At 47.5% G+C, this 11,006-nt stretch overlaps 1 non-coding gene across 1 annotated transcript; it reads left to right on the top strand.

Annotated features, from left to right (window-relative positions):
- The first annotated feature begins 9,862 nt into the window (after positions 1–9,862).
- Positions 9,863–9,936, top strand: trnan-guu (transfer RNA asparagine (anticodon GUU)). The gene has a single exon. It is a non-coding gene; the product is annotated as a tRNA-Asn (tRNA).
- Positions 9,937–11,006: the final 1,070 nt, after the last annotated feature.

Raw genomic sequence — 11,006 nt, forward strand, 5'->3', positions numbered from 1 at the left:
ATTACTGTTCCTTAAAATGTATGTTGCTTTCACGGAAAAACATCAGTAATGTACCCATAATCTTCTATTATTTTGAGAGCACCTTTCAATGCTTCACCAAACCATTCCTTTCGCTGCAGCCACCCGGGATCGTTTCCTGGTTTGGGAAGTAACTTTGAATTCACCGTTTGGAATTGAAGTGGAGTAATTTTATGAAGTTCGATGGATGTACCAAAGCACTTCAGAATGGTGTCAAAACAACTGAGTTTCTAATTAAAAACACTGAATGTCAGGAGTGGGATTTGAATCCACACCACCAGAGAAGACTGTGACCTGAACGCAGCGCCTTCGACCGCTCGGCCATCCTGACTGTTGGATGCTTCAGTTTCAAGTTATTACTCGGGAAAGTTTCAGACCGGGCGCTTGTTCAGTGTTGCTGGAAGGCCCAGTGATCGGGATATCCTCTCCCCCGGGGCTTTCTTGAGCCTGTGCTCGGTGCACGAGGAGCTTTGCCCCGGGTCTGAGGTAGTTTGCATCCCGAGATGGACAATAACCCTCTGAGCTCTGGAACTGGGGAAGAGCGAATAATTAATGAGTTGTTTGTGGGTTTCAAATGTAACTTAGATCTGATGGTATAAACCGATAGTGTTGTTTCGCAGAATGAAAGAAATGCGAAAAGGGACAATCGAAATTTCAATAACTGAACTTTAATAATTAGTGAAACTTTAACGCTTGATGAAGTTTTATCCCCGATCTGATTTTACACACTCTGTATTTGAGTAGATTAGTTTTAAAATGTTCATTGCTCATGCGACAATGTATCCCGGACAGCTTTTGTTCAATTTTATTGCAGACAAGTTTTTGCTTCACAAATAATGTTTCCGCACAGGCTCGAAACAGAGACTTTTCGCGTGTGAGGTAAACATGATAACCGCTACACTACGGAAACTGCTGCTTAGCTCAGTGCCCAGAGAGAAGTGTTCAGCAACAAGCTGAAATGCTCAATCCCTCTCTCTGCAAAACGTTCCTTTCACAAACATTTCTCTGAACGGAACTGCACCAAACAACAATGTTCTCCTTTCAAAGTCATTAAACTCCCAATTCCCACATATGCAATTTTAAGGACAAGGACTGACAGCGCTTTGCGATCAGAAAATTGCAGGAAACCCCTGTGGTTAATGACAGGGCTTTTGATGGTTGATTTCTGTACACACCTTGTGTTATGTATTTAACCCTTGGCGATCTGTATCACACCACCACCAGAGGGCCTACCTGTTGGAGTCCCAAGGGATTCCAGCATCCCTTGGCAGCACAGTATAAAAGCACTCTGGAGTTTTATTAAAGGAGCTAATGTCACACTTACTCATTGTTCACAGTACTCAGTTAAATTCTTTATTATGAGTGTATCAATTGGCGACGAGACAACGAACAACCACGCGAAAATCCAAGTAACAGTTGGTATAACTTGATAACAGCACAGCTGGCAATGGTTGCGGAATATATTCATGCAGCCAAAACGCACAATGACAACCTGGAACTGCACGGCACAGAATACTCAGTGAAAAACAATTAAAGGCTTTGTCCCTGAATGGGCTACGATCCACCAACCTTGCAGTTAATAGCTGAACGCACGTATCCATTGCACCACGGAGACTGATAGATGCACATATTGCAAGACATCGCTGTGATATCTTCACAGAGCACAGCACACACAGCTTCCGAAAATGCAGGCTGCTCTCTCGGAACTCTCCGGAAAGAGCCTGTTCTGTTTCATGATTAACGATACAGTTGCAGTACACAATACGTCCACATCCACAGTGTGGAGCTACAAGCATTACATGCTTACAGACATTACAATCCCAAACTGCGGTGTCAGTCAGTTAAAGCTTCAGATTGCTCTGACCGGGATGGAACTTGTCCACTCTCAGTTGTACTGTTCCCAAAAAAAGGGTGGGACATTCATTGTGGATGTGTGGAAGCAGTCTGGTCCCGCACACTGCAGACACTTCCATATCACCACCAACCAGCTCTCCCACAACCGGTGTGATCTACCTTCCAGCCTTCCGGTGCCTTGTCTGTGACGAAGTATTCTGACTGTCCCGTAGCCGGTATCCTTTGTCATCAATCGGGTTTTAAGTTGTTTCGGTAATTTTTACCTGCTGGACAGTCGAGGCACAAATTGTAGAGTGGAACACTTGCGTGGACCCCGGTTTTCTAGTGGTTGATTTTCCTGGTTGGGTCCGTCGGTCGCGGTGGACCGGTTGATGCCTGTTACCAAGTCAGTTGGTATTGATGTTCCACTGATTGGTTTTTTGAAGTTCTTTTCTCCGATGTCGTGATGTCTCTTCCTGTGTTTTCTTGCCGTGTGCTCTCGATCTTGATCTTGTTGTTGCAAAGTAATGGTCAGAAAAATAGGTTGCTCTTGGTACGATAGGCTCCCAGTTATACTCTGAGAGGCTGCTTAATCTTCGTGCCAAATCTAACGTTTCTTTTGTTTAAGTTTTGCTGCGCATTGATTTAAGTGGTCTTCTTTGTATAAGTTTTGGCGGACTAGCTAACTGAGGCTTGATTAAATGTTTTAATCTGGTGTTGATAGACTTTGGGATGGTGATACTCCTTATTTATGAACTGATGAACTCTTGTCCATTGTAATAGCACTGCTTTGGCTTCGGGAAGTCTGAGCTGAGCCAGATATTTCTATACATGTTGAAAAGGTGTTGGAATATGGATGTGATATTTGGGTACTGTGGGTAAGGTGGATAATGTTCCTTCCGTGGTCGATTGTTTAAATGCTAATGTTTTCTGGGGGCCTGACTATGGTTAAAGAGCTCCCCCAGACAAACTGATTAGCTACAATATCCAAACTCTAAATCCCACCCCTCTGTCACTGCAGCTTTTCCCCACAGGCCCAAACATGCCTTTTAAAATCCCAAACTTGGTTAAGAATAGTAGATTTCTTCCATATGCTTTTTAGAATCCCAAACTTTATGTTTAATAGGCCTAAATCGAATTTCCTTTTCAGTCAGTCCAAACACTGGGGGGTTTCCATGAATTTTGGAATCTACATTGGCAGTCCCTCGGAATCGAGGAAGACTTGCTTCCACTCGTAAAGTGAGTTCTTTGGGGGCTGAACAGTCCAATAATAGAGCCACAGACCCTATTACAGGTGGGACAGATAGTTGTTGAGGGAAGGGATGGGTGGGACAGGTTTGCCGAACGCTCTTTCTGCTGTCTGCACTTGATTTCTGCATGCACTCGGTGTTGAGACTCGAGGTGCTCAGAGCCCTCTCGGATGCACTTCCTCCACTTAGTGTGGTCTTGGGTCAGGGACTCCTGGGTGTCAGTGGGGATGTTGCACTTTATCAGGGAGGCTTTGAGTGTGTCCTTGTAGTGTTTCTGCTGCCCACTTTGGCTCGTTTGCCATGAAGAAGTTCCGAGTAGAGCACTTGCTTTGGGAGTCTCGTGTCTGGCATGTGGACTATGTGGCCTGCCAGCAGAGCTGATCGAGTGTGGTCAGTGCTCCAAAGCTGAGGATGTTAGCCTGATTAAGGCCGTTGATGTGGGTGCGACTGTCCACCCAGGGGATTTGTAGGATCTTGCGGAGACATCGTTGGTGATATTTCTTCAGCAACTTGAGGTGTCGACTGTACATGGTCCATGTCTCTGAGCCTTACAGGAGGGCAGGTATTACTACAGCCCTGTAGACCATGAGCCTGGTGACAGTTTTGAGGGCCTGGTCTTCAAACACTCTTTTCCTCAAGCGGCCGAAGGCTGCACTGGCGCATGGAGGCCGTGTTGAATCTCGTCGTCGATGCCTGCTCTTGTTGATAGGAGGCTCCCGAGATATGGGAAGTGATCCATGGTGTCCAGGGCCGCGCGATGGATCTTGATGACTGGGGGGTAGTGCTGTGCGGTGAGGACAGGCTGGTGGAGGACCTTTGTCTTTCGGATGTTTAGGGTAAGGCCCATGCTTTCATACGCCTCAGTAAATGCGTCGACTATGTCCTGTAATTCAGCCTCTGTATGTGCGCGGACGCAGGCCTTGGTGAGGCCTCACCTGGAATATTGTGTACAGTTTTGGTTTCCTAATCTGAGGAAGGACATTCTTGCTATTGAGGGAGTGCAGCGAAGGTTCACCAGACTGATTCTCGGGAGGGCAGGACTGACATGTAAAGAAAGACTGGATCAACTAGACTTTTCTTCACTGGAATTTAGAAGAATGAGAAGGGATCGCAGAGAACATATACAGGTCTGATGGGATTGGACAGGTGAGAGGGAGGAAGTATGTTCCCGATGTTGGGGAAGTCCAGAACCAGAGGTTACAGTCTAAGGACAAGGGGTAAGCCATTTAGGACCGAGATGAGGAGAAACTTCTTCACTCAGAGAATTCTGAACCTGTGGAATTCTCGAGCACAGAAGGTTGTTGAGGCCAATTCATTAGATATATTCAAAAGGGAGTTAAATGTGGACATTACGGCTAAAGGTATCAAAGGTATGGAGAGAAAGCAGGAAAGGGGTACTGAGGTGAATGATCAGTCATGATCATATTGAATGGTGGTGCAGGCTCGAAGGGCCGAATGGCCTAATCCTGCACCTGTTTTATTTGTTTCTATCTTTCTATGCAAAGCACAGGAACAAATGGTTGAAGTATCGACTGTCCATCAGTTAGCATTTCTTTCATTGTGCAAAAGAAGGTGACGGGTTAATTAATGATGCAATCCCGTGAAAGCAACACAAAAGTTGAACAAAAAAACATACAGTGACTGACAGGTGAGCGCTGCTTCTGACACCCGGTGGGAACGGGCGGGGATTTTAAAGCCCCTTGTATTGTGAAACCTTCATAGAGTCAAACATTTCCGATGTGCTCTATCGACCTCGTGGCGCAACGGTAGCGTGTCTGACCCCAGATCACGTCGAGGTCACTGTTTTTCAGGGTCATTCGGGAATTAATATTTTCTTTGCTGTTTGGCAATATCCAGACCCTTGTTCCAAGGTCTGTCTCACTGTTTCCCCGGTGCCAGGCAGAGATACGCCTGCTGCCCTCATTTATTTCATGTGACAGGACACAAAAGTTCAAAATAAACGTGCAGTTGGCCACATATTGCCCTAAATAGTCAGGATGGCCGAGCGGTCCAAGGTTCTGTGTTTAGGTCGCAGTCTCCTCTGGAGGTGTGGGTTCACATCACACTTCTGACACTTCCTGTTTTCAATCATGAAGTGAAACTCATTGTTTGACACCACGACCAACGCCAAAAAAGTGGGATTCAGCAGTCCACCTGCTCGCTTAACACTTCCGTCTGACCTGGTGCTAAAAGTGGAGATGTTTCCGCAGTGTAACGGTTAACACGTTCGCCTCACACGCGAAAGCTCACCAGGCGGGATTATTTTCTGGAGCTTTCTCCTCATGCATGCTCAGGGGCGAGTTTGTTCTCCTGTGAAATGTCAAAAGATCATAAGCATGTAAGATTAGGGGCCAGAGGAGGCCATTCGGCCCCTCGAGCCTGGTCCACCATTCAAGAAGATCCTGGCAGTTCCTCGACAGCAAGTTTAAACATCTGGGGCGGAGCTGTAATCAACGACAAAAAGGTGCATTTTGCAGAAGCCCAGCTAAATCAGTCAGTAGATCATGAGATTCTAAATCTCAGGGTCAGAGGTGCGAGCCCACATTTGGTGATTATTTTTCATCGAATTATATAATCAGAAGTATACAGCACGGAAGGAGGCCATTTCGGCCCATCGTGACCGTGCCGGCCAATAACAGGCTCTCCAGCCTAATCCCACTTTCCAGCTCTCGGTCCATAACCCTGCAGGTTACGGCACTTCAGGTGCACAACCAAGCACTTTTTAAATGTGGTGAGCGTTTCTGCCTCTCCCACCCTTTCAGGCAGTGAGTTCCAGACCCACACAACCCTCTGCATGAAGAAATTTCCCCTCAAATCCCCCCTACACTTTCTACCAATGACTTAAAATTTATGCCCCATGGTTGTTGACCCCTCTGCTAAGGGAAATGGGCCTATTCTGTCCACTATATGAAGGCCCCTCATAATTGTATACACTTCAATGATGCCTCCCCTCAGCCCACTTTGTTCCAAGAAAAACAATCCCAGCCTATCCAATCTGTCCTCATAGCTAATATTCTCCACTCCCGATAACTTCCTCGAAATCTCCTCTGTAAGTCTCCAGTGCAATCACAGTCTTCTTCCTGTAAAGTGGTGACGAGAACTGCACGCAGTACTCCAGCTGTGGCCTAACCAGTGTTTTATATTCAAGCATAATCCACCTGCTCTCTTATTCTAGGCCTCGGCTAAAGAAGGCCAGCATTCTGTATGTCTTCTTAACCAGCTAATCCACCTTGCCTGCTACCTTAAGGGATCTGTGGACATGCACTCCCAGGTCGCTTTGTTCCTCTACAATTCTCAATGTCCTACCATTTAATGTTTAATCTCTTTCTATTGTGTCTGTAAGCACTCAAATAATGACTCCATGAGGCAAGGTATTGTACTTGAACTGTGGTGACCTTAGTCCATTAATTGCAGTTCCTGAGTGAGGGTACATTATGGTGAGCTCCGTTTTATACCTGGTTACCTGTCGTGTACAGGTGATCCCGAGGTCTCCACCAGTTGCACCTTCTGGTGGTACAGGCATCGTATATACAATGCGAAGGTACATCCAGTCGTATTATGTAACTGTACATTGAGCGTACAGGGAGTATACTTATACTAAACACACACAACATCACTCTCCACTTAGTCTTGTGCCACTGGCCTTTGCATTGTGTGCTCTGGGCCGAGACTTGAGTGCCCAAAGCCCTTGCACTTTGTCAATGCTTTGGCTTGGTTCTCTCCCTGTGGACCCCCAATTCCTTATTACCACGACATTGGGAAATGTTCAGCAGTGGATGGTTGGAGGTTGCAGTGGGGGTTGAGTGGGTTCTGGGTGTGATCCATGTGTGTCCATGGCTACAAACATCCATTCCCCCCCCGCACCCTCCCCCCCCATACATAGACCATGTGTGTGGCTCAACACCTGCATGTGCAGACCTGTACAGACAGAAAGAACAAAAAAACATCGGATTAGTTACATCACTGTTTGGGTTCTGCAGTAGTGGAACAAGTACATTTTACAGGTAAGGTACATACGTGGTGTCACAATCTTGCCCCTGGGTTGTGTAGGTGCAGGTGGGTGAGGACACTAGTTCCAGAGTAACCAGACTGTGTCCAGGTTGTCTGATGGCGGCGCTGTGTCCCCTGCCAGCTGGGTGGGCTCAGATCGCTCACCTGGCTGAGTCTCAGAGCCTTTGCCGTTGCCTAGTGGTAGGCAGAGCCACAGGAGTGTGTGGCCTCCCTGTCCTCCTTTGAAGGCTGCGGTGTTTCCCTGCTGCTCTTCAGCGATAGTGGGAGCCTGCTCATCCCAGGTCCCGTTGGGAGGGCAGGAGGGTGCTATCCGCTCGCTCCCAGTACTGGCCCTGGTGGCCAGAGAGGTGGAGCCGAACGGGGGCAGGGTACCGGTAGTGGTGCCTTTGCCGTCCGCTGATCACTGGCCCTGCAGCTGGTATGCTCCCTCTGTGTGTGGCCACACTCCCTGGGGTATCACATTGGTCCCGGAGGGGCAGGCTACATGGTCGCTGGACCTGGGTGCTGACGGGAGGTTGCCCTTGGTTTTGTCGGCATGCTTGTAAATCCTAGCATCGCACGTCATCACTTCGTTTTCTCTCACAATAGATTGGTTCTGATCGCAATCGCCCGACTTATCATGATTAGTTACATTTACAAACTTGAAATTGTCAGTTACATCTTTTACATATGTATCACCATCATCGCTGTATAAAAAGTGGAACTGTCCCTTTAATTGTGATGGGTTGCCGGTCTCCTTTTAGAGGGTCTTGCAATCTTTACCCCAATCCGGTTCGCCGTTCGGCATCACGTGTTGCTCCCTTGTGGTCTGGCTCCCACCATCTTGACTTCAGGCCCTTCACCTCGTGGTTTGGACGCCATCTTCTTTCTCTCCATGAGGTAGGCTGCAGTGATCCTTTTCTCCCCAGGTTCTGCCATGGAAGGCGGGAAGTTACCTTCTGCGTGAATTTTCTTCCTCTGGAGTCCTGCCATTGGAGCCTGGAAGGTGAGGTCTGGTTGTTTGGGCTGGATCATCTCGCCGTTGGGTTGAGCGGTCTGTGTCGTTACCTCACAGTCGAGTTGGGTGGTTGTTTTTTCAGGTGTTGTGCGGGATCCAACTTCGGGGTCATGGGGGATGTCGATCGCTGGAGGTTGGAGTTATTCCCAGCTCCAAGTGATCTTTTTCATCCACCTTCTTCCTAATAGCTTTGGACCATCACCAGCAATGATCCACAAAGGTAACCTGTGCATCCCGCCGCCATGGGACACCTGGACATCCACGCTGCCAACGACTGGGATGTATCGTTTGTGTAGGTGAGCAGTTTCACTTCGATCGGGATCATTTTAGGTCGTTCGATTGGATTGTCCCAGAGTTTCTCAAAGGCTGCCTGATTCATCAGTGACTGGCTCGCCCCTGTGTCCACCTCCATCGTGACTGGAACATAGTTGACTTCAACTTCCATTTTCAACGGGGAACTCTCGGTGGTGCAGGTAAACACTCCGTACTCCTCATTGTCGCTGGACTCCGGATGATCGGCCAACTCTTCATCGACTCGATGAGTACGATTTCTCTTGCATATTCGCTGGAGGTGGCCCTTCATGTTACAGCCTTTGCAAGTATAGTCTTTATAGCGGCACTGGTGGGCCCTGTGATTTCGTCCACAGCGCCAGCATGGGGTTGGCCGGTTGGCCCCATGTGGCGGACTCAGGATTGTGGGACTCGGGGTTCTGTTCTCTCTTCCCTGAGAGAGACTGCTAGCAGCAGCCCTGCCTCTAAAAGGCAACTTTCGGTTCACAGTACTTGCTGGGTTAGAGTCCTGGGGCTGAGACATCCACTTGGAATCACAGGCCGAGATCATGAACGCCCGGCTCACGTTAATTGCCTTCTGCAGGGTGACCGTGGTGTCCGCAGAGAGCAGCCTGTAGAGAAGGCCGTCGTGACCGATTCCAATAACAAAGATGTCCCTTCGTGCTTCGGTGAGTTGTTCATTGAAATTTACGAGGGGTCCCAGAGGAGCCCTGATATTGCTCGCACATTTTGAAATTGCATCGAACTTTTGCAAAGAAGGACTTGCATATCTGCAGCGCCGTTCAGGAACTCATGACGCCCCAAAGCGCTTTACAGCCATTGAGTTATGTTTGAAGTGTTGTAGTTTGGGGAAAGATGTGCCCAGATCACCAAACATGAACCTCAACTCTTTGCGAATGAGTTCGGTGCAAATAATCAGGTGCCTCAGGGACTTGGACTTTCTTTGAATGAGTTCTGCTTGTACCTGTATTCAAGCTTGAAACAGCAACTGGGCTTCCATCTCACGGGAGCAGCGTGTCGTGGTTAGCGAGTAGGTGACGAGGTTTGGGGTTGATGTACGTCACTTTCAATCTTTGAAATTTCACCAAGCGAAGATATGATGAATCCAACTGTCCCTGTCAGCATTTTGTTCGGGTTTAATCACAGGAATATCCGCAGTCAGGAGCTGAAAAGGAATTCAAACCTAATACCGGCTTCGGGACAATCAGAATACTTCGTCATCGACAAGGCACCGGAAGGCTGGAAGGTAGATCACACCGGTTGTGGGAGAGCTGGTTGGCGGTGACATGGAAGTGTCTGCAGTGTGCGGGACCAGACTGCTTCCACACATCCACAATGAATGTCCCACCCTTTATTTGGGAAAAGTACAACTGAGAGTGGACAAGTTCCATCCCGGTCGGAGCAATCTGAAGCTTTAACTGACTGACACTCTGGTTTTGGATGTCTTGCACCTTACCCATTAGTCTCTGTGGCGCAATGGGTTAGCTCGTTCGGCTGTTAACCGAAAGGTTGGTGGTTCAAGCCCATCCAGGGACGAAGTGTTTAACAGTTTTTCCCCGAGTAGTCGGTGCCGCACAATCCCAGGTTGTCATTGTGTGTTTTGGCTGCATGAATCGATTCCGCAAATGTTGCCAGCAGTGCTGTTATCCAATTAGTTCCCACTCCAATATTTTATGAGCATTCAGTTCAAGTAAAACGATAACAATTTTTTACATGGATCATGTTCCTCCATCCAGCCCATGAGAAATAAATAATGTTATTGGGTTTAAAGAAACTGGTGGAAATTGAATCTATTGATACATATGTAGAACTGGAACTTCGGTCTCAAGTGCTCCTCCTGTCAAGAATAGACAGACACACAATCAATGGTTTTACAACTGAGTCATAAACACTTACAATTTTAAACCATTCTCATACAGCATGTAAATGAGATAGGGATAAAACTTCATCACATGTAAAGAGAAAATGAATGATTGAGGATACCACTGTTCCTCAGTAATTATATTAATATTTATTTCATTCTGAAGAAGGTTATCGGCTAATTAACGGTGATTAAAAGAATCCTTACTTTTGCACGTTGGCTGCATGTCGTCAATTTTATCAGGTTTTGAATTTAAAAATGGGTTACAATGCTGGTTGAATACATGACCCCAAAGTCTTTTTGGGATCACAGGTTGAGTCTCTCTGGTGGTTTACGCTCTCTTGTAGAGCACCTGAGTTGGGGCTCCGGTTGTTGGGGGCTGGCCTGTGTGTCTGCTGTTTGCGGTGCCTCAGGCCTATCCGGACTGCCCACAGTGACTGGGCTCTCCTCCCTTTGGTTCCGGTGTTCGGTCACCTGTGCTGGAGTGAACTCTATATCATGTTCTTCCTCTGCTTCTTCTATGGTGTTGCTGAACCGCCTTTTTGTTTGATCCACGTGTTTGCGGCAGATTTGTCCATTGGTAAGTTTAACTACCAGAATCCTATTGCCCTCTTTGACAATCACAGTGCCTGCGAGCCATTTAGGCCCTGCAGTGTAGTTGTGGACAACAACAGGGTCGTTTACACCAGTATATCGTGTCCTCGCATTCCTGTCATGGTCGTTATATTGTGATTGGCGCCTGCTC

The sequence above is a fragment of the Pristiophorus japonicus genome, unplaced genomic scaffold, assembly GCF_044704955.1.
Source record: "Pristiophorus japonicus isolate sPriJap1 unplaced genomic scaffold, sPriJap1.hap1 HAP1_SCAFFOLD_52, whole genome shotgun sequence".
NCBI lineage: Eukaryota > Metazoa > Chordata > Chondrichthyes > Pristiophoridae > Pristiophorus > Pristiophorus japonicus.